Source organism: Euprymna scolopes, chromosome 45, assembly GCF_053919585.1.
Source record: "Euprymna scolopes isolate OS-2025 chromosome 45, ASM5391958v1, whole genome shotgun sequence".
NCBI classification, from domain to species: Eukaryota; Metazoa; Mollusca; class Cephalopoda; order Sepiida; family Sepiolidae; genus Euprymna; species Euprymna scolopes.
Genome location: NC_136526.1, coordinates 47,891,387 through 47,915,632, shown reverse-complemented (window position 1 = coordinate 47,915,632; position 24,246 = coordinate 47,891,387). Strand labels below are relative to the sequence as shown.

Here is a 24,246-nt window from a genome sequence, read left to right as displayed (position 1 = left end):
CTTTAAATAAGATTTTTTAAATTTCATTTTATTGATGCTATTGTATTTCATTAAAATTTTGATTAATAATAAATAAAATATATAATAAAGTAAGAATAACGCTGAGACGAGAAACACATAGAGACACGCGAGAAGAAAATAATCATTTGTGGCTCACATTTTCTTCTCCACAGAAAATTGCGATTTTCAGAGAAATACAGCAAAAATTACAAAAAAAAAAAAAACGAAAAAAAAAATGAAGAGGTGTATAACAGGAGAGATAACTCAAAATCTATTTCCAGTTTAGAAAAGCAAACCAATTTGAAAACTAAAAACAGCTACTTCAGTTGATGAAAACTTCTTATGTATGCCACACAATTTTTAATTGAAATTTACAAATCATATAATCGGTTTGTTATTCTTTTTTTTTAAGCAAACACATTATGCGTAATACGATTTGAAGAAGAGTAAGTATTTATTCCATCATTTTTTTTTTTAGCTTTATAAACGTAAAGTAACGACATTATTATTATTATTATTATTATTATTATTATTATTATTATTATTATTGTTGTTGTTGTTGTTGTTGTTGTTTACTTGCCTCCCCACGAGGGCAGAGTTAGACACAAATTCGGTTTTTAATGTGGAGGAAAAACAGCTCCCCATAAATGGGTACTACTCTGGTTAGTAACAAAAATAATTAAAAAAAAAAAAAAGGTATTAGTCATGAAGGATTACTCCTCCATTAACCGAGACCAAAAACGTGTTGTGCAGGAATGCCGTAGGTGTGTCAGAAATTTCGTGAAAAATATTGAATAATTCCACCCCATCTTTCCAAGCTTATAACTCCTCGAAAAATGTAATTCAAGCCCTATTTTTTTTTCAATTAAAGGAGCAAGGACTAAGGTTTCATTAAAAAAAAACAACAACAAAAAAAACGTGTTTTTTTAAAGGTTTTAAACTTCGGACTTTACAGGTAAATTTCTAAAAAAAAAAACACTACTTTTTTTTGTTTTAAATTTGAATATATTATTTATTGACCTTTTCTCTTCAATTTGTGATATATAAGACTTTGGTGAGTAAATTAATTATTTACTTTTTAATAGACACTTGAATATGGGGGGGTTTGAATAAAAAAAAACGTTTATCTAAAATATTATATTCAGTTTATTCGAAAGAGCATAAAATTTCACATTGACCCTGAAAATATCGTAAAAATAGAATCAATAGAAAAATTTTGATAGATTTTTAAAGTTTAAAAATTGAAAAATATTGAGTTCGTAAAATTCATTACTGTTTTTTAAAAAATAAAAATAAAAAATATTCTATTACTTTTAAAACAACTGTAATAGTGTATTTTGGAAGTATAATCCATAAAGAAAATAAATAACCCACTTTTAAAAGAGAAATTACGAGATTTTTATATTTTATTCGCAGTTTCGTGTTAGGGGTGTCAAAAATTCCTAGAAAAATTCTGATATACCTAGCAATGCAGCATCAGAATTCGTGTGGAGGTAAGTATAAAGTAAACCACATTATTATTGTTGTTGTTGTTGTTTACTTACCTCCCCACGAGGACAGAGTTAGACACAAAGTCAATTTTTGATGTGGGTGGGCCAGAGGGGAGAAACAGCTCCCCAAAAAGGGGCACTCTGGTTAATAACAAAAATGGTACTAGTGCAGAGATAGATCCGGACGTAAATAATAACGTTATTATTTAAAAAGCCATTCTTAACATGGGGAGGGGAGGGTGTTTTTGTGCCTATTCTATACTTCAACCTTACAATTGAATAAAAAAAACATATCATAAAACTTTAATTAAACTTGGAAATACGATTTAAAAAATAGCGCGGATCACTCTCTGCACTAGCACCACAAAAATAAGTTTTAAAAAAAAAATGTATGTCATAAAAGATTTCTCCTCCATTAACCGAGACCGAAAAAGTGTAATGCAGCATCAGAAACATAAACAATATTATTTAAAAAAATTTTTTTTTTTATTACATTTTACCCCAAACAAGGCACATTGCCACTTTGTTGTAGGGGGCTACTATCAGGGACATAAGCATCAGGGGTACTGTGTAGGAAGTTGGGCAGGAAGAGGTCGGTTCATGTTGCACTTGAACTTCTGCATGTCAGTGCAGTCGGGGAAGCAGAGACCCGGAAGGGAATTCCAAAGTCTAGCTGTTCTGGGGAAGAAACTACTGGAGTAGAAGGCTCTCTTTCATCTAGGGATCTCTACTGTGAAGGGGTGGGATTTAACTGCTTGTCGGGGTTATTTATGTCGTGGGGGCACAAGTGATTGCAGTTCGTCAGAGCATTCACCGTTAAAGTACTTGTAGAACAGGCAGAGGGATGCAATATTTCATCGATGGTACAGAAGCTGAAGTTTAGCTGACAGTTCAGGACCTATCAGATTGGCGGCTCTCTTTGGAACCTTGTCTAGGAGCGAGAGACTAGTGGTAGATGCACCAGCCCAAATATGACAACAATACTCCATACATGGGCTTATGAGATAGATGTTTCGAAAATAATACTTTGAAATTTAATATTTTGTTTGGTGCTTATGCATCTATGTTACCGCATTTTTTTTTTTTTCAAGTTAAATTAAACTTTTACGATTTTTGGGTTTATTGAATTTTAAGGTGAAAGTAGAGAATGGTTACAAAACACTCTCCCCTCCCCATATTAACAATAGCTTTTTCACTAATAACATCATTATTTCAGTCCGGCTATGGAAATAATTATATAAACTGTGTCAATCACTTTATTGCAGATTAGTAAAATATCAATCTTTCACTAAATATACGTCACAAACAAATAAATATTGTATCATCAAATGACTGCTTTAAGGCTAGTTACTTCCCAAAATTTTATTCAAATTCATAGGATTTTCACAAAGTTATGACATTTTATTCTTTATCAAGGAATTTCCACTCTCCATCCTTTTATTATTGCAGGTCTCTTAAAATGTTGTATTAGGGCAAAAATACAATGTCTTTTCTTGCGAACTTTACTTTTTATTATATTTTTCTGTTAAAAATAATAAACAAAAAGCACATATTAGGTGCTAAGTCTCAAATAAATGAATTATTTATTGCCATATCAACCATTTTTTTAAATAACTTTAAACAACCTTTTGTCCACCGAAGAAGTCAATTGTTTGATCTGAAAAGGAGTTATGGTTCTGGCGACATCAACTACTTTCCTCCACAGGGTATACTTTGAAGTAAATTGCCCTCTTCCCTCATAAACACCTCTTTTCAATATTGACCAGAGATGTTCAATGGGGTTAAAATCCAGAGAACATGGTGGCCAGTTCATGAGGGTTTCTTCAAAGAAGCCCATAGACTCAACAAAGGCTGTAGTCACTCTAGCAGAAGTGGATGCTGCATTGTCATGTATAAAAATCATCTGAAAGCGACGTGACAATGGTAGGTCATCTAGCCATGGTGACAAATGTTTATCCAAAAAGGCCATGTATGCATTGCTGGTAAGTTTTACACCCTCTGGAACACAGAATGGTCCAACCAACTTATCCCGAATGATTCCTGCCAAAAACATGATGCCTCCACCTCCTTGTTGGCAATGAACTCTGTAAAAAGTTGGAGTTCCATTCAAATTCTAAACTTTGGCCCATCCATCCAAACCATCAAGAGTAGCATGGGTTTCATCTGTAAATAGGACACGTTGGAAATCCATTTTCATGTAATTCTGTGCCCAAGCCATTCGTTTTTCCCTATTTTGTTTGCTCAATGGAGGCCTTGGAATAGTTTTGATGTTTCTTGCCATCTCATTCAACACATTACATCAGGCCTGTCTGGATGTTGGAGGGATTCCAGCTCTTTCAAAAATCGAAGCACTGATGCAGTTTGGGTTTCGGTTGACTTCTCTATGAATTTTTCGAAATATGAAAGGTTTCTCCTGGTGCCCTTATCCTTTCTGGATTTGGTGTTGGGGTTGTTTATGAATGAAGCTAAATTTCTTGGTTGTTTATGAATGAAGCTAAATTTCTTGGTTGTTTATGAATGAAGCTAAATTTCTTGGTTGTTTATGAATGAAGCTAAATCTTTGATGAACAATTCTTCTGCTAATCGAGCAACAATCCTTTCCTTTCCGATAACTTTTAATCGCCCCTTTTTTTTGCATTTTCAAAGACCTGCAATAAAGCGATGGGTAGTATAAATTACTTGATAAAAAAATAAAATATCATAACTTCGGGAATATCGCATGGATTTGAATAAAATTTTGGGAGATAACCAACCTTGAAACAGTCATTTGATGATACAATTTTCATTTTTTTGTGACATATATTTAGTGAAATATTGATATTTTACTAATCTGCAATAAAGCGATTGACACAGTTTATATATATATATATATATATATATATATATATATATATATATATATATATATATACGTATATGTGTGTGTGTGTGTGTGTAAACATTGCTTTATTTATTGAAATATTTTTTAAGCAGTAATACTTTTGGTGTAATTTTTAAAGAAAACTATTAAACATAGCTGCTAGCAAAATAAAAGTAAAATAGGAAGTCCTGTCTGGGAAGTGGAAAAATTTTACATTAGTAAACGATTTCCAACTGAAACTGGTTTTGATCACCCATCTTCCATTATGTCCTTTTTTATTTCAACAATGAAAACTTTGTAGTATCATTTTACTATTGGAAAAATAAATTATAAAACTTTTAAGGATAAACAATAAATTATGTACACTGTTGGCCATCCATAGCTTAAAATTGGTCCACCGCACAATACCCTTGTAGACAATACAGTGCAACCAAATTAATTATTAATGAACATGCAATTCCAAACTATGAGTCATACCATTGAAGTTTATACATCAGTGTCCAAAATCAAAATGCATAAATTCGTTTATATGCACATTGTTTGCACATTCACTATCCTGAAGTAAAATAAATAATTATATTTTGGACAATCAGAGGATTTTCTGAAATTATTCAAAATAACCTGTTCTGGAAGCCACATCAATCCTTTAAGGGCCAGATTTTCTTCCATGAACTAGTGGAGCTCAGTTGGCCTGTTTTCACAGACCGGCGTTGTGCAGCACCCCACTGTTGGACCTTGAGCTTGCTGAATCTCTCCACTCACACAATAAATGCAGACAAGCATTATCGAACATACTAACACATTTCTCAAATCACATTGTCATAAACTGTCACACGCAATATCCAAACATACAAGACAAAACATGCACACAAACTGCTCAAATTCCTTCAAAAGTCAATTTATTCATTAAAATATTCCAAACCTCACTGAACTTTCTTTCTAATATGAACTCTTAATAACTTTCAATTAAATATAATTTATATAATTATACAGAGAACTTTGATTACAATTTTCTGACCAGTGTAATGTACGACTCTTAATCTATCAATTCTGGTTTCTTTGATATTTCAACTAATTAATCCCACTTTTCAAGGATGCTAGAATATTCAAAAACATTCTATGCTTTTCCTATTGCTGTAAACTTCCATTGTAAACCTATATAAAATATATCTTTTGTGAATATATGACTTTTGAAGTCATTATTTTGTTTTAGTACCATGTACTTCGTTTTCTCATAGTTAATGATAAACCTAAAACATTCCTCATCGAAAATGTTTCTTTGAAACTGTCTGATCCCTGAAATCAAAACTCTTAATAACCCTCCCCCAAATTTTAACGCTTCCCAGGTGGCGGAATTATCCTAACATCCAGTCTTGAGGAAGACAAGAGAAAAACTGAAATAAACTGATTTTATTTTTGCGTCAAATCTTTATATATTGATGTTCCTGAAAGTTCCAGCCTGTTTGCTGTATCTCTATGCGTGGAAACATAACATAGTTATTTTGTTCCATGTGTGCAGGTGGTTAAATCGTAACATTGTGTCCTTATGCGTTGTTCATTCGTATGCATGTTGAAAACGGTTATTCTTATGAAAATATTCCTGCTTAAGATTTGTTCCGGCCATATGTAGCAGTCCCTACAATCCCCTTTGTTTAACAAGGACTCTAAAAATATTCACGAAAATTCTATGTTTTTCCTATTTCTGTAAACTTTCATTTTAAATATATATAAAATATATCTTTTGTGAATATATGTCTTCTGAAGTCAATATTTTGATTTTGTTTATCATATATGTACCTCGATTTCTCATATTTAATGATAAACCTTAAACCTTTCTTACTGAAAATGTTTCTTTGAGACGTCTGATCCCAGAAATCAAAACCCTTAATAACCCTCCTCCCCAAATTTAAGACTTCCCAAATAATATTTGACAAAGAATAAGCAAGTATGAATCGCCTCAATTTCTTTTTTCTTTCCATTTTATTAAATAAACTACGTCATACACTTATGTGAGATACTTTGTTGAAAATAATGATTTTTCATTATTGCAATTTATATTTCAATCAATATTCAATTTCTAATAAAAAAAATAATGTATAAGTTACATAGATGTGATAAACCTACTTACAGGAAGATGGGCATTTGTTACATAGTTTAATGATTGTAGTAATTGTTTATTCTGTCTTAAAATGATTATAGTCTGCTAACATACTTTCTACCTTCCGACGTAGTGGTACCAGAAGCGATGACAAGGCAAATCAGTTCCTTTTCTTTTTTTTCTCTCACGTCTATATCGCTCCTGTGCATGTACTCTTTTTTATTACGGTTTTTTTTTTCGATATTTCTATACCAGCTCTAGGAAGGTTGTCATCCAAGACTGGAGAGGCCTTCCTCCTCTTAGGTTTAGCTTCAGAGTTTTCCTACCTTTCGACGTAGTGGTACCAGAAACAGTGATAAGGCAAATCAGTTCCTTTGCTTTTTTCTCTTACGTCTATATCTCTCCTGCGCATGTACTCTTTTAATTACTTTTTTCGATATTTCTATACTTTCATAAACATATATAAATTCAGATATGAAACTTATTAAAAAAAGCAACACTTTTATTTTCCTAATTTCATTTTGTGAATGTATGTTTCTGAACTTTTTATTTTGTTTTTGTTTATCACATGACATGTCTCTCGTTTTTTTTTTCACATTTTATTATAAACCTTATAAGTTTTTTTTTTTACTTGAAAATATCCCCGAAAAATTGGCTCATCTCCCAAATATCTTTGTGCAAATCAAAACACCTAAAGAAATTCTCTAAAACTGAGAATTCCCCAGAATAAAGAAATCTACCGTCCTAAAACTTGGGGTTGCCAAATTGGCCCCTTTTAAGCAAAACTTAACTTCTTTGAAGCAGATCATCCTTCATAAATCGTATTTGGCCTTTTGTAAAATTTAAATTAATAATTATAAATCAATTAACCTTATAAGTTTTTTTTTCCTTGGCAATATCTCCACAAAACTGGCTTAGCTTAAAAAAAAAAATCTTTGCACAAATCAAAACACCTAAACAAACTCTCTAAAACTGAGAATTCACCAAATATAAAACCTACTCTCCTAAAAGTTTGGTTTGCCAAATTGGCCCCGTTTAAAGGAAATTTAATAAAATTTGACTTCTTTCAAGCAGATTATCCTTCAGAAATTGTATTTGGCATTTTTTAAAATTTAAATTAATTCTTCATTTTATAAATTTTAATTAATTGTTCATTTTATTAATTAAGCGAATTTGGACTGATATCAATTTCAATATATTTTGGAAAAAATGTTACTTTGTTTTCTCATTAAGATATACCATAATCGATTTCATAAATACATACTAAGTTCCTAAAGAAGAATACGTTAGGAGATTTTAATTTCTTCAATTAATATGTTGTAATTTACCCCCCTTCCCTTTTTATCATATGACTTAGTAAATATATTAGCGTCACTCGAAATTTTAATTTTTTGGGGTTATTTTTTTTTTGTTTTTACAAGGTGATTACCACTTATCAAGGCCCGGAAGCCACTCAGGGATAAGAGTTATTGCATGTACAGTACATTAGTGTGGGGGTTTAATAAAAATGTCTACTTATGGGGGTGGTTCATCAGGAATTTTTTTACATTGGACTTGAAGACATCCAGGTTGTAGTCAGGTGGGAAGCAAGCAGATGGAACAGAGTTCCACAGGCATGCAGTTCTAAGAAAGAAGCTTTGTTCATGGAATCTACGTTTTGATTTAGGCACAGATAAAGAGTGGGGAAAATTACTGACAGTGGTTTCAGCTAGACGGGTGTTTTTCGTAAAAGATTTGCGAGGGGGACTAGAGATTGGAGCTCAGACGAGCACCTACCATGGAAATAACGATAAAACAAAGATAGGCTCGCAATGTCTTTTCTATGGGAGAGAGGTTGCAGAGAAGAGAAAAGGGCATCCCCCACTAAGCCACGAAGTCTATTTTGTACTCTGTCAAGGCTGGATAGGCTGTTTTTAGCAGCTTCTGCCCAGATATGGCAGCAGTATTCCATCCTTGGGCGTACTTGGCATGGTTATGTAATTTTAATTCTTTTGAACTATGTAATTTTAGTTCTTTTGAGCTATGTAATTTTAATTCTTTTGAGCTATGTAATTTTAGTTTTTTTTATCTATATAATTTTAATTCTTTTGAGCTATGTAAGTTTAATTCTTTTGATCTATGTAATTTTAATTCTTTTGAACTATGTAATTTTAGTTCTTTTGAGCTATGTAATTTTAATTCTTTTGAGCTATGTAATTTTAGTTCTTTTGAGCTATGTAATTTTAATTCTTTTGAGCTATGTAATTTTAGTTCTTTTGATCTATGTAATTTTAATTCTTTTGAGCTATGTAAGTTTAATTCTTTTGATCTATGTAATTTTAATTCTTTTGAGCTACATAATTTTAATTCTTTTGAGCTATGCAATTTTAATTCTTTTTGTAACTTTTAAAGACATGTGAAATAGAGTTCGTTGTCAAACACAGAGTTTATGTAAGCAATGGATTTCTTTGCTACACATACATTTGAAATTTACTGTCGTGTATTTTACAGCTGTCCTATTCATATTATTAATGTATCTACTCATCCAGGTTGTTTTTTAAATAAATGGATTTCCCCCAAAATACTTAAATGCATGAACTGAGAGCTTGTGGACTATTCATGTTTATGAACCCAATGAATGAATTAAGGACATAATAATCCCAACTTTGGTACAAGGGTTTTGTTTTATAACGATTTCATCTGGATATTACCAATCAGGTAGTTATGGCAGTCGTTTTTTTTTGTAGTCATTAAATATCTTTGAATCTTATATGAAGCATAGATTTACTACATGATTGTAAGAAGCCTAAATCCGTAAGTTAATCTGCTCTTGTGCTACAGTTCTCGACAATTTGTGCTGTTTTTTTTTCTAAAGGCATACTGCAATAAAAATGGATGTCCATATCTACTCCACTGGATAACTCGTGAATGAGGCAACAAATATAACCATTAAAAATCCACCATTTAATATTCTGTGGTATTGCTTCCAATTCATACATTTTCTGTTGCTAATTAATAATCACTTCTAAGTGACAGTCTTCTGAAGGTTGAATGTTCAATCTTTAGCACATGTGATTCTAAAAGTGCAATTGTAGATTACTTATGACTTCTACTAGTTCATCAAATAAAGGACTTTATTTATAATTCATGAATTAGTTTTTTGAGTTTCATATAAAAATTTCTGAAATTAACAAGCAGCAGTTGAAATGTTACACAAAAGGGCCTGGTCTAAGCCAGGTTGACATGCTAGTATATATATATGTGTGTATATATATATATATATATATATATATATATATATATATGTATTTATATGGATAAAAGTGTGGCACATGTCTGCGGATGGAATGTGGGGAACATGACAGCTAAATCAGAATTGTTTCAATATTTCTCACGAATGTAAATAAAATTTGTTATTCTTTGAGAAGTAATGTAGCAATCAAAGGAATCTGGTTATGTTGATGTTTTTAAAAGCTGACAGAAAAAGTGGCACAAAAAGATTGGCAGATTAAGATTTGATTGTCAACCAAGCGGACGCAACAATATACTCCTCTATGTCCCCCTCCCACTCTTCTCTCTCTCTCCACCATAACGAGGAATAAAAACGAACTGTTGTTTATACCAAATGTGTTGTTGTGTATTTGAATCCTAGAAAAAGGTTCATAATATAACGGAAAATGATTTGTAGTTAGATCAGCTAAAATATTATAGGAAGCGTCCAATATGAGAATAGTAGTTATAATCAGAATATTAAACAAATTATAAATGTTAACATAAAAATTTTTTTTAAAAACCCTTTTTCTAAAATAATTTTGTAAATTAAATTAAATTTTACAAGAGATTTAATATAATATTATATACATTTAGAAACTGTATATCATAATATATCTTATCTAAATATCATAATATATCTTATCTAAATATCATATTTCTCTTGTTTTGCAGATGATAGATTTAGACAAGATTCATTTTTCAAACATTAGATATGGACGGCCATTTTTCACTGGAAAATGAAAGCATCAAAAACTGAAATATTTGGAATCTCTCCAAACATTTAAAACTTTCTTAACAAAGCAAAAGGTTTGGAATATATAAATTAATATCGCAAAAGAATCAACAATCTTGAAATCTCCTTCTGGTAGAAGTTAGATTTTTCACAGGAAACCACTAACATTTTTCTAAAATGTCAAAGCTAAAGCATAATACAGAACTACATATTGCAGAGAAGAGATTTTCGTGTGACGTATGTAGAAGAACATTTTCACAGAAAGGTAGTTTAAATCGACATGTCCAAATACACAGTGGAAAGAAACCATATTTTTGTAAAACATGTGGGGTTTCCTTTACCGTGAAGTCATATTTGACTATTCATAGCCGAATTCACACTGGGAAGCAACCATATTCCTGTGAAATATGCAAAAAATCATTTTCAGAAAAAGGAAACTTAAACCAACATATCCAAAATCATACTAGAAAGAAACTATATTGCTGTGAAGTGTGTGGGGCTGCCTTCATACGAAAATCACTCTTAATAAATCATGTTAGAATACATACTGGAGAGAAACCCTATGGTTGTGAAATATGCGGCAAATCTTTTTCAGAAAAAAGAAATTTAGATTGTCATATACGAACTCACACTGGAGAGAAACCATATTCTTGTAAAATATGTGGATCTGCCTTTACACAACAGTCATCATTAAAAACACATACAAGAACGCACACTGGGGAAAAGCCATATGCTTGTCAAATATGCAATAAGTCATTTCCAGAGAAAAGGAATTTAAATCAACATATACGAACACATACTGGAGAGAGACCATATTCTTGTAAGTTGTGTCGACGCTCTTTTACACAGAAGTCATCAATAAAAACACATATGAAAGTACACACTGGAGAAAAACCATATTCTTGTGGAATGTGCAGTCGATCATTTGCAGAGAAAAGAAATTTAGAGCAACATATCCGAACTCATACTGGAGAGAAACCATATTCTTGTGAAATATGTGGGATTTCTTTTGCACAAATGTCACCCTTGAAAACACATATGAGAATACACACAGGAGAGAAACCATATGCTTGTCAAATATGTGGTAAATCATTTTCAGAAAAATGTAAATTGAACAAACATATCAAGATACATAGCTCCTAATGCTGGAAGTGGCACTCCAGCGATGAAAACAACCAGGGTCAGTCATCAAGCCGTGATTATAGAGGTCCTGGTCCGTAACTTTTTATCACTTTTAGCAAGAAAAATAAGAAAATAAAAGCTTAAAAGCCCGACTATGGTCTGTTGCTGAAAAACAGTGCTGCCGTTCTGCTACCACTACTCTAAATTTGAAAAATGAACCAACACAGCAAATCAAAATCAGGCCGAGAACAAAAGAAAAGTGGCCAAACTAGCATAGCTGTTGGAAGGGAATACAAACCTAATACTCAAAACAATTGAAACACAATCGTCTAGTGAGTAAAGATTCATCTGCTGTCTTACAATGTCCTACCAGATCTTCACTGTTCTGGTTGCAGACAGTATCAACATCTCTCCTCTGGCGCATACCTGGAAAAAGAACAAGAAAGGTGCAGGAGAAAGTATTTAGGCACCAAAGACCAGTTGTTGATCAATAAACCGTTTTGGAAGACTGTAGGAAGAGGCATAATAAACTTAGAATGGTTTGAATAGATTACTTAAAACATATGATACTATATGGCTACTGAGCTACCTTTATATAAGGTCCATCCAGTAATCAAAGAGTTCACGGTTGTACATATAAAAATGTGACAAACGATCATTACATTATCCACTTCAATAAAATTATAGCAATCTCTTATGTCTAAACCGAAAAAAGAATTTCCCAAGGAGATAGCCAACCTCATTTACTCTCCTGCTTTGTTATAATTCTGTTTATCAAACTACTCAATAAAGGCCAGAGTGCTCACAAGACAAAATCAAAAGAGTTAACCACCTGCTCTTCATGGATATCCTCAAGCTGTACGCCTGTGCAGATATGGACTAAGTCGACTTTTGCAGGTCGTTTCTTAATTTCTCCAGAGATATTCAAAGATACTTTTGTTATATTGTCTCTAATAATAAAAGGTTGTGTGTTTGATTATCATAAAGGGAATCGTGTGTGAGTGACATGTATTTTTAGAACCTACCTTTGCTTCTTCGATGTTGGACCATCTGGAAATTTCTCGTCCTGGAGGGAGACTTGATACCTGTTTTTGGATGAAGATCAATCACTCCAAGGCAAGGAATTAGTTCTATAGTTTTTATTTCACTTTCTCCAGATGTCCTGCAGAAGGTGGAAAGTGAAATCGGCCTGTGTGGGTTCTTCTTCTACATACGTCAGCGTTCGTCCCCCCCCCCCGTGAAGAGGAGGAGACAATGGGAAGCCGTCTGTTGTCTTATGAGTCCAAATCAAATCTCAACGATTCAGCTAACCTGATCACATTACTCACACGCAATCAAATCAGCTGATCTTTTACTTCTGGCCAACGTGTCTACACTATAACTCACCTCTTCCCCTCTCTCTCTCTCTCTCTCCCTCTCTCTATGCCTTAACACTTTGGTTTGCACAAATGTGCCTAGTGCTTCATCAGAGCTGGGAAGAAGGTCCAAGTGGAAAACACAGCTTGATGAAGATGCTGACATCAAGGACCTTGGAGAGCAGGAAAAATACAAATACCTAGGCATAAAAGTGAAGGATTCAATTCAGCATGCTAAAATGGGAGAAAAAATTGACAGTGAATATATACACCATGTAAAGAAATCCGTGAAATAACACGGACATATTTTCTCGTAGATATGTGTAAAGGCTGATAAACATTATTGATAATGATGATGATGGAGGATTGGTCTCTTAACTCTCCGGGGTCGTGTGGGTGCAATTTATTTTATGCAGAGTGTGTTGGACAAGAATAGTATGGCAGTCCCTAATCCTCTCCAGGCTTCAATGCACATACAACTACTGTATTACCAAATGGTCACCAATTTTTGTATTGACTAGGCTCGTCATTGCTTAACTTTGGTGATCTAATGAAAGATAACTGCCATTAGCAAACGAAAAGTTGTAACTTTTAGAGTTCTTTACAAATGTCATACAGTCATTACACATGTCATATCATTTTAAGTTTGCAACAATAAATATATATGATACATTCATTGAGTAATTTTTTTTTACCTCGGCTCTAATAACAGCCATTAAAATATGCCTTTCTTATGACTTACAAGTTTCTTTTTGTCACACAAGAAAACTAAACCAAAAAATGTAAACTCTTAAAGCTCTTCATAAATTTCTTATAATCATTACATATCAGTTTATTAACAAGGAATATAATTAAATTTTTTTTTTAGACAATTTCACACGATTATATTTTATTTTATTTGTTTATTTTTATGTTTGAGAATTTTTTGATGATTTTTTTTTTTTTTTGCAGATTATTATCCTCGTCTTCATAGTTGTTGTTTAACCACGTTTTGGGCAACTCATAATAAAAATGTGAGAATCTTGGTGAGCTATGGAGATGAAGATAACACTCCACAAAAAATGAATACTCAAATTATGAAGGTCAAAGGATATATATATATATATATATATATATATATATATATATATATATATATATATATATACGATTAGGTATGGACCCAACAATGGAAGACCACATAACACAAAAATTGAATTTATAAGACCATAAAATCCAAGAGTGTTCACCCTTTGGAGCCCGTGACAAAGTGGATAGAGGTGTTCAGTCTCTATTGTTCTAGAGTGTTTTCAATCCTACCCTAAAAGCAAGCCAGAGGATTGGTTGGTCAAAACGTGGCAAGACTAAAGCTACTATGGAAGACAGTAATTACTGGGGATACAATTATAAGATTCAACATTCCTATCCCCTCCTGGTTAACCACCTGAAGAAGGCCAGAGGACAAGTTGGCCAAAACGTAGCCACACAACAACAAATGCCTTATTTCTAATGCAGTAGAATTTAATTATCAACTGATTAGTATAGTAGCCCATATAACTGAGAAGTGTCCACAATGTGTTAAGGTCTTCTCATTTCAAATTAGTGGTCTCCAGCAGAATGTGAGGACAGAGTATAAGCAGACGTGTTGCTCTCCACAGCATGTTATGGTCGGTTTTCTGGGGTTGTTACAGCCAGTAGTATTCCAGTGGCGTTTATTGGCTGCATTGTGCCAGAAGTAGGTGGTCACTCTTGATAACCCTCCAGTTATGTCACTTAGCTCAATTTTACACGAGTTTTCTTTTTATCACATTTTGAACAAAAAAAAAAACTTGAACAAAAAATGTAAAACCTACAAGTCAGTTCTTTTATAAGAGTATCGCTCACTATGTCTGTCGAACTTTGTGAATAATATTTTCGTCACTGAACACCCAGTGCGAAATTAATTAATTTTTTAGATGATTTCAAACATGCATGTCTGCAGCCACCATTTTGTTGGTAAGACTTTAGTTAAAAAATGAACACATGAAAATAAGTTTCATTCTAACATTTAAAGTCAACTTTATTGGTTATCTTTATTAGTAGCATGTGTAGGAGAGAAACAGGTTAGTAGCTGAAAGTGGTCTCGTATGGAAACATAGATTAAATAATAGGTTTGTTGAAGGAGATCAGTGTTCACATGCGTGTGTCTATTTTAGTCATAAATAATACTGAGTAAATAAACTGTAAAATGTTTTCTAATCAAAAAATATTTTATTTTAAGTATTTTTCCAGTGCTACATGAATAAATGCGAAACTTTTCTTTTTGCAAGAGAGTGTTAAAAAAAATCCCGTTGAGGGGGGAAAGTGGTAAGTCGAGCAGAGGATCACGCTGGGTTGCAAAGGAGTCGCCATTGCGACCCTTTCCTCAGGGTCAGGTAACAGAAGAGCAGGTTGGTAGAGGTATATATGTAGAAGTAGACGGTAGAAAGTAACTAAGTACCGAACTGCCAGCAGGAGCAACTAGACTTGTAACACTTGCTAGCCACTCTGAGGCAGAGTGGTTTGAGGCCACCTTTATAACAAAGGGAAAGCTCCTCTTACCACTCCTCCCAATCTATAAATACTCAGCAACATGGCCGCCCGCGTAGGATTAGTTGAATGCTTCCCCAGACACGTGAATACTCATCTCCACCTTTTTTTTCACAATAATAAGTAAATAATTTTTTTCTAATAAATAAGTAAATAAATAATTTTTTGTAATTGTAAAATATTTAATTTTAATTAAATATTTTTCATATTACAAAAAATGAAATCAAACAATTTTCTTCATTTTTAAATTTCTTTATTAAATACAAAAAAAAAACGTTCATCATAAACGACATTTATTATTTTGAAGTAGGTATTGTGTTGAAATAATGATCATTTAAAAGCAACTTTATTTGCTTTATTAGTAAGAATATATAGGAGAGAATCGAGTTACTAGCTGAAATTGTTCTTGTGTGCAAATGTTGATTGAATATTATACAGACTTGTTGAAAGAGAGAATAGTTCAGTGTACATGGTCCTGGATATGACGTTGAACTATATCCGATGGTGAGGCCCCAGCTTGCGGGCTTTGGGGAGTGTGGACCCACTCTTTAATTGCCATTGCTCCCAGGTCCACTCTGACCCGGAGTGGTAGTACCTGTCAGAGTCCCAACTATGGGTTAAATAGAAACCGACTTGAAAAAAACAAATTTATTCTATTAGAAAATTATTTCTTCAAAATAACTGGATTTCGCATTAAATAACCTGAAATAAGGTTGATATGCCATAAAAAAAGCAACCAACCAATCAGTGTACACATGTTGTAGTTGGTAGTGGGAGAATGCACTGATGAGGACAAAAGACAGTCCTGAGACATAGATTAGACAGGCTCGTTTAATGAGAAAGAAAAAAGTGTTCTTGTATATACATGTTTGTAGTAGTAGCGTGCGTCCATGTATCGACGAGAGCAGTCCTGTATCACGAGAAAGAAAGTTGTAGTTTGTAGTAGGAGCGTGCATCCATGCATGAACGAGGGCATTCGTGTAGCACGAGAAAGAAAATTGGTGTGTGCACCGCATGTGGAAATAGCCATGTTTGTATTCATGCTAACCCGAGGTCGTGCTCCAAATGAGAGGCATGCTGTCAGCAAGAGCAAGAGAGAAAGAAAGCATCTGTTGTCGAATAAACCTTTTATACACCTGGTCACATTATTGAGAGCTGGCTTCTGATTGGATAAGGCAGGAAGAAAGTCTGCAAAGGAAAATTTTTGAGGGACTGGTTTGCTGGGTCCAAAGTGGAGTTGGAGGCAAACTGTTGAGCAGACAGGTTAGCTTTCTTGGTTGCTGTACAAACAACCTAAAGGGTGGTGACTGTCCATTATTTGCTACATTGTTGTAAATTTTTCAGAAATCACGAGTTCCTAATTTCTGTGACTCAATGCGTTTTCTGGCCATTTCAGTATGTCTTCTCTTGGCTGTAGCTATTTCAGTCTTACAATTATTTCCAGTATCTATACACTTTTGACTCTTTGTACTGGACGTATGTCATATAAAATCTGCAGAAGGCATGAAGCCTTTGAGCAATGGCAGTTGCACAACTAAGAGTGAATGGGGAATGGGGTTTGCTATAGAACTTCGATTTTCGTCTATAAATAATAAATTTTTGTTCAATAAATTGTAGGGTTGTAAGTAAATGAAGACGTAAAACAAAACCTCTTTCCAAGGCTTTATTGAACAAAATTCACAGCTACTAAAGCAAGAGAGAAAGAACTCAGTCTTTAAAAGAAAAAGTAACACGTGCAAAATCACGTGGCAAGAAACTGAATTTGCATATCTATTTTTTTTTACATTAGTAAGGACAAAACAATTTAAATGAAAATATAACAGTCTACTACAAAAAAATGTAAATTAGCATCTTTATCGATTAGCTGTTCTAGAATTGTTAATGGAGTCTTTTATTTAATCAACAGTGATAGGATGCTCCCATTATATGAGTCATGGTCCACTAGAAGTCTCAAATAATTCGTAATTACATTCTTAGTATTGCATGCACTGAGGAATGTATCTTCAACCTTCAGAAAAGTTTCAATTAGAATAGAGTTTTTCTTACATTACATCATCCATTATACCACGATATCAAGAATATATATCTGCTATATTACGGCTTTAGTAGATAGTATATATTCAAAAAATCTATTTTAAATACTGTTAAATTATTTAAAACTTCAACAAGGTGGTCCAAAGTTGGCACAGAATGTTAAAATTTTGAATAACGTCCTTGACAAGTTCATACTCTACTGGTTTTTATGTCTATCTAGACTCAGTGATCTCTTCAGATATGTTCATTTCCCTGCGATGCTTCAATCCTATTTAAATATGTTTGTTTGTTTTTATACTCTGGAGATTGTTTAAGTCACTAATAAAAATGACGGTAGTGGGTGTTAAAGCTGTATGTTATTGTGATAATGTCAATGTCTCTTCCCGTGAGTGTTAGAAAGAGGGGAAGAAAATGTATGACAAGAAAAGGGAAGTGGGTTTATCAGTAGAACAATTAAAAGGAAGTTGTTCACAAAGGAAGCTGAATGATATAAAGAAAGGAATAGTATTGGAATTATTACGGAGTCACTGGTGTGGTGCCCTGTGATTGGATGAAAAACAACCAATCACGGGCTGCCATTCTAGTTTCCTCCCCGACCCCTATTTGCGCGGCCCCTTCGAACTTTCGGCCTCTTTGCGGTTGGGACCTGATTGCGAGTACATCCATTTCGCCAGCTCTCCGCCACCAGAAATACGGGACGCACGAGGAGTCCAAAGCCGTAATAGCAGCACAGACCAAGGCCGCACCTTTTCTCTTTCATACCAACTAAGGACACAGGAAAGATTTAATTGATAAACGGACATATCTGTGAGATAAGTTTCCCGCAAACCCAATTGTTTGCAACACCTTTCTTTTCCTTTTTTGTAAATACAGTTTTTTTATAACATTTAACTCCGTGTTTGTGTTTCCTTTTTTCTTGACGTCGTCACATTACTTTGTTACCTCAAACGTTTGGGAAATCTCAATAATAGTTGAGTGAATAAATGTTAAACCTGATTAATTTGTAGACTTTTCCTAAAGAGAGCCGAGTACAAGTAAAATAAGGCAAGTCTTTAATTGTGCAGTAAAATAAGTCTTTATTTCCGCAGTGGACACTCTTCTATTAAGGTTTATGTTTTCTCATATATCAATCGGTTTGATTAAGTATGCTCCATCTGTGTTTTTGTTTTTATTAGAATGAAATTTGGAAATCCAAAAAAATGAATCATCCTTCAAAAAATATCTATGCCAATTTCAACTAAAAGCAATGTTATTTACATAATCATTATATCGCAATCAGTTAAATATTACTGCAGTATTGAATAAAAGAATCTTCAAGTTTTATCAGAAAAGGCTTTGCCATATTTGACTGAGACACATGATGTAAAAGCAGGGGAGTTAACTCATATTTTGAAAACTTCTCTAAAATTGATCTAAGATTTTCAATATTCAGAAAATAATTACCTCCCCTATTACGAACTTTTCTGTTTATTTTTCTAGCAAAACATTCAATTTTTGCTAAATTTGTTCAAAAACTGTTTTTAATTATAATTGATTTAGATTTCGCCTGTCCAATGAAAAACAACTATGCATCTTGAATGTCATCATACGTTAATTAAATTTAATTTTAGTAATGATGACGTTCGCAATGCATTCAGTTCCTGATTATATTTTTGGTTGAATTGCTGGTACTTTGGTTCAATAATTGTTTTGTCGAATTGAAATTTAGACAGCTGGCTTGACATTGCGTTGATGCTGGGTTAAAGTTGTAGAAAGTTTTCTGTTGTAGTGTGTCGTGTCAGTGCAAGTGCAGTGTGAAAACTTGCGACGAGTCTTCAGTTTTGCTCACATTTTATAATAAAATTTTCATTATTCTAGAATATTCTTTTCAAAATTCATGATCACCATCGTTGTAAGTATTTCAAGTGTTCTTTGTTCGTGTTGTTGTTCTTTTTTAGTTAAGTTTGTGGAAGTTTCTTTGTTTTTTTGTAAAGTAGTTGAAGTGTTAACTGTCAACTTAAGCGGATGTTGTTCTTCTAATTATACGTTTATATATCGTGACATTATTTGTGCGGCGATGTCTTCAGCATCCTTTTGTACATGGATGGTGATGGAGTGTACTTTTCTCTTTATGGATGTTCCACGTAAGTGTCTGTTTGGTTGTGTAAGTAGGTTTTCTGGCCCGTGGTCTTTAAGTCATTGTTTGCTTTCTGGCTGTTACTGAAGCAATGTAGACAGTTTGGGGGTAGTCGAATTGTTCAAATAATTGATCTACGCCCATTTCATATGTGAACAAGTTAAATTTTGGTCCTTCTGCTTCTATGACCATGTGTGCGTGTAGCAGGAGTAAGGATGGAGTTCCTCAGCTGTGAATATTTCGTCATTATTATTCCCCTTTTCTTTACGCCCCCCTCCTGGTTTCCATGTTAGTAGTGTGTTTGAAGCTAGTACAGATATTTCTGTTATATGTATATCCAGGCTGTTTTATCATTACTTTTCTTGTGTCATCATTCGTTGAATTGTTCGTTGAAATCTTCCCAAATTCGTGCATAAATTTTATTTTTAGACACCCATGCATTTTTCAGATTTGTGTTCCCCCATTTTCCAATGGCTATAAATGTGCAGCTATTTAGTACAGCTCCTTTATTTACATATGTGCTTACTAATGGTTTGTACTGCAGACTTTTATTTCTCAATTCGAATGAATAAACGTCTCCTTATCTTAGTTCATGGACGTTGGGACTCCTACATATTCTTCTCCTGCCGTGGAGTTCTTTAGCGTCTATGTTAAAGTCTTCTTTTGCTGATGATATATCTTAGATATTCCTGCTAGCATCAGTAGAATAACTGTATGTTGGTAGTTTTGCCCGATTGTATATTACTGGTTTTCATTCGATCCGGTTTAAGTTTGGTATGTGTGATTTTTCCAGCTGATTTCCAAATCCTATATACTTTCTGTAATTCTCGTACAAATAAAATTTAGGGTCTGGTGATAGAATTTGTCATATTATATCGTCTACGTATACTCTGCCAGTACTTCGTACGCTGTTGCCACCATAAATGCTGCTTCAGCTTCAATTTCTTCCATCACAGATGATAAATAGTATGGAATCATGTGGTGCCTCGACTCTCCTATTCATCAAACCATGATTTTATTAAAGTTTGTTCAATCATCTCTTTGCATTATTTTTTGTGGCGCTTTGAAGTGTATGGCTTGGTCGTTCATGTTATCAGATTTTAAACAGTTGCGAGACCGATTCATGAACGTATATGCTCACGAGTAATCTGTTGTTTCGTTCATTTTAATCCTTCCAATTGCTGTGGCTGTGAACCTTCTGCCGCTGCCTCCTGCAGTTGCTTCGGATGGTGCTACAGCATCCGCGCTTGGGATCCCATTATCCATCGTCACATTGTTAGGATTACTATTACCGACAGTATTACTATTAGCGTTTCCAGTAGTTGGTTCTTCAAGTCGTGGTCGTTTAACTTTTTGAAAATAATTCTTGAACCATGGGAACGTTTTCTGCATATTGCTCCAGCCAGCAGCTCCTTTAATAAATTTGTCGTCTGCACTTTTGGTGCTGATGTTCGGATTTGCATATTCTATATCTTGTTTTTTTGCTAGGGCGTCTAACGCGTTTACCATTTTTTGTTATTTTTTTTCTTAGTCTGTTCCTGATCCTAGAAATTTGTATCCTGGAAGTGTTAGGTCTTATGGTTTACTTAATTTTTCAACTGGTTTTGTGGATGCATTTATATTGTCTGCTAATATAGATGGAAATGTGATATATTATTTCACTGGTTTCTATTTATAGGCACCATCTTTTGCAGTTGATTTCGTCTGTCCAATGAAAAGCAACCATGCATTAGCAGTGTCAGAAACCGATTTTAAGAATGCGTGAAAAAAAATTGAATAATTCGAACTCCTATTTTTACAAGTTTATAATTAATTGAAAAATGTAATTAAAACCTAATTTTTTTTCAATTAAAGGAACAAAGACAAATTTAAAAAAAACGGGTTTAATAGCAAATTATGTAATATTTGTTTTTTTAAATCGCCTTTCTTTAAAAACGATTTCAAGAAAATCAACGAAATTTTTCTTCCTTCGAGTATAAAAAATCGATATAAATTCCAAAAAATCACTTACCTAAAAAAAAAAACAATTCAATGTGTAGTTAGTTCCATTCTTCATTGTTAAGAATTTATCCATATCCATTTTTATATTTTAAATTCCATTTATTTTTAAATAAAAGAATTTTTAAACACCTATTTCAAAAACGCGCTATCATGGAAGCATTTTTTCGAAAAAACGGAAGTAATCTTTCTCCTTGTTTTGAACTACGGATGAACAAAAGAACATAAAAACCACACATTCGTGTTAGGGGTGTAGCCTTGTAGCTGGAGAAATATGTGTTCCCATAGTTTAAAAATAGTCAAATTTTACTCATAAGATTATTCCTTTAAAAAAAAAACACTCCAGGATTTTTTTGTTCTTTTCTCAAAGAAATACATAACGCTTTAATTTATTATATTTTCATTCTTTTTTGTCGAGTGAAATTTTTTTTAAATATCTAAAAAAAATAAAATATTGAATAAATAGAAAAAAAATTGTTGTCATCGTCCATTACTTACTGTACAATATAAGAAGAACATAGGCTTCCGATAAAAAAAATCAACGTGGTTTAAAAAAAAAAACGGTTTTACACTTTGGACTTTACAGGTAAATTTCCATAAAACACTTTTTTTGTTTGTTTTTATTTACAATATATTATTTATTGATCTTTTATCTTCAATTTGTGATAAATAAAACTTTGGTACATTAATTAATTATTTAAATTTACATAGACATTTCAAAATGGGAGAATTAAAAAGAAACGTTTGTCAAAAATATTATATTCGGTTTATTGGAAAGAGCATAAAATTTCACATTGACTCTGAAAATATCGTAAAAATTGAATCAAGATAAAAATTTTGATAGATTTTTAAAGGTTAAAAATTGAAAAATATTTAACTCGTAAAATTCAATTGATTTCATTACATAAAAATAATGGTGCATGGAAGGAAGCGTGCCAGAATAACACAAAATGTTATGGCGAGATGAGCAATTCACCGCCGGAACTTTTTATCGAAAGAACGTTATCACCGGTCACCGGTTGTGAGAGCCTTCCCTGGGCGGGAACACTAAAAAAAAAAAAAACGTAACATGCTGTCTCTGTAAATATTCTCAATAAACTTCTCTATTTCTTTATTAACTTCAGAACCTCTTTATTCTGTCAGAGGTCTTAAGATGTGGCCACCCAATCAGCAACAACAGACACTTCATAAATATACTCAACGGGCATCCATGAATCGTAATATACGACAGTGAGTAGTGGCTGCCAAAAAATACAAGGAAGACAACACTAGCACATAGTGTCATTCCACGAACAAGACATTGCTGAATTATATGCATTAAAAGAACTAAAGAAAAACTTATGGAAGCAGGAAGCCACAAAGAAATCAGCAGCTACATAAAAGCAGAAATTTCAACACTGTGAAGACATGCTATGTACCTCAGCCAAGCAAACAAAGGAAAAACACTAGTTTGCATAAATGACATAAAATCTGAGACGCCCCAAATGATTTTCAACATTATAAATGGAAAACTGAACGTAAAAGTAGATAAAAAAAAAAAAAAAACATCGATACGGTGCGAGCGAAAAAATATAAAGGAATCAAAAAATTATTTGATCATTGTCCAGGGAGAGACATTTCGGACTTAGTACATTTCTTTGAGGGCGCTAGAAATGAATACCAGCGTGACTTTCAGTACATAATCGCAAACACACAAAGCATAGATACATTGATCCAAGAAGTCTCCGCAGAGGGCAATATCAAAGAGATAAATATTCCAATCTGGGAACAAATAAAAAATAAGTTAAACTATTATAAAAATCTCGAAGGAAACTTATACTGGCCAGTTAAAGCATTGGAATATACAAAGCATGGTGTGACACCACCGACTAACAACTCTCTCCTCCAAATGCCAAAGAACTTTTTGACGTTTGCCACAAAGTCTTGCCGAAAATAAACAGTTTTCACCTACAAGGACTAGCAAACGCAGGAAAAACTTATATACTGAGCAGCATCAGAGAAGGAATCGTCAATTATGGAAGAATGCGTTGCAGGGACCATGACGCATTCACGTATGTCAGTTGCCGAGATAGAGCACTCATCTACACGGATGAACTTCAATTTTACTCATACAATGTAAATCAAGCGAAAGTAATACTCGAGGGAGGAAACACGCATTTCAATGTTGAAAACAATCTAGAACGGTTAATGCAACGAATACAGTGCTTAAGTGCATCAAACACAGACCCATGGCTTACAATACCACGTAAGGAATCAAACTGAAAAGCACGGATGTTCTACCACCTATTAAAAAAAATCCGATGACTAAACTAAAATCTTGGAGAAAGAAAAAAAACAAAGTCCCAGAATCTGATATATTTTGTGGAAAAAGCACATCGACAAATCGGAGAAAAATATTTACAATCACGATAACATCGTGCAAAACTGTCCGATACTAACACCAAAACACTACACGGCAGAACATGAGTACTACGAGCTAACTATGGCTCTCTTCAAATTACCATTTATTTCCACATGCAGTACCCACGAAAACTTTATTTATCGTTCTACAGGACTACCCTCATCGACACACACACACACACACACACACACACACACACACACACACACACACACACACACACACACACACTCGACAACA

The 24,246-nt window shown here is 33.4% G+C and overlaps 1 protein-coding gene and 1 long non-coding RNA gene across 4 annotated transcripts in view; one reads left to right on the top strand and one right to left on the bottom strand.

Annotated features, from left to right (window-relative positions):
• Positions 1 to 24,246, bottom strand: part of LOC145269544 (uncharacterized) — a 90,382-nt gene that overhangs the window by 46,670 nt on the left and 19,466 nt on the right. The gene's annotated exons all lie outside the window — the stretch shown is intronic.
• LOC145269548 (uncharacterized) lies at positions 263 to 14,011 on the top strand. Of its 3 annotated transcripts, none has more exons than XR_013865082.1 (3): positions 263 to 446; positions 1,417 to 1,493; positions 13,862 to 14,011. It is a non-coding gene; the product is annotated as an uncharacterized LOC145269548 (long non-coding RNA). The 3 variants fall into 3 exon arrangements; XR_013865084.1 differs by lacking the exon at positions 13,862 to 14,011 and adding an exon at positions 10,373 to 13,586; XR_013865083.1 differs by lacking the exons at positions 1,417 to 1,493; positions 13,862 to 14,011 and adding an exon at positions 10,373 to 13,586.